General features: G+C 42.3%; 1 pseudogene; it reads right to left on the reverse strand.

Moving 5' to 3' along the window:
* Nucleotides 1-286: 286 nt before the first annotated feature.
* LOC127224445 (uncharacterized) lies at nucleotides 287-459 on the reverse strand (annotated as a pseudogene).

Below are 459 nucleotides of genomic sequence, written 5' to 3' on the forward strand. Positions count from 1 at the left end.
TTTCTTTCTCTCTTTCTCCCTTTCTTTTAAGGTGAGCTCCACCACTGCTTGGAGGTTGTTGACTTTTTTTTTAAAAGATTTATTCATTATTATGTATACATTATGTCTACAGTGTGTTCTGCCTACATGCCAGAAGAGGGCACCAGATCTCATTATAGATGGTTGTGAGCCACCATGTGGTTGCTGGGAATTGAACCTAGGTCCTCGGGTGCTCTTAACCTCTAAGCCATCTCTTCAGCCCTCTGTGTGTTTTCTCTTCTTTCTTTCATTTTTTTTTTTTTTTTTAAAGGGGAGAGATAGGATACAGTCCCCTACTACCACAAAGTATGTAGTCAAGTTTCCCTGCATTTGGGAAACTCACAGTGGTCAGTATACTCCAACACTCCGAGTGCCATGGGTGAGCTTTGCCCTGGGAAAACCACTTGCTTGATCATGGTGTCACCCTTGCTAGCTAAGTAT

The sequence above is a fragment of the Phodopus roborovskii genome, unplaced genomic scaffold (assembly GCF_943737965.1).
Source record: "Phodopus roborovskii unplaced genomic scaffold, PHOROB, whole genome shotgun sequence".
NCBI classification, from domain to species: domain Eukaryota; kingdom Metazoa; phylum Chordata; class Mammalia; order Rodentia; family Cricetidae; genus Phodopus; species Phodopus roborovskii.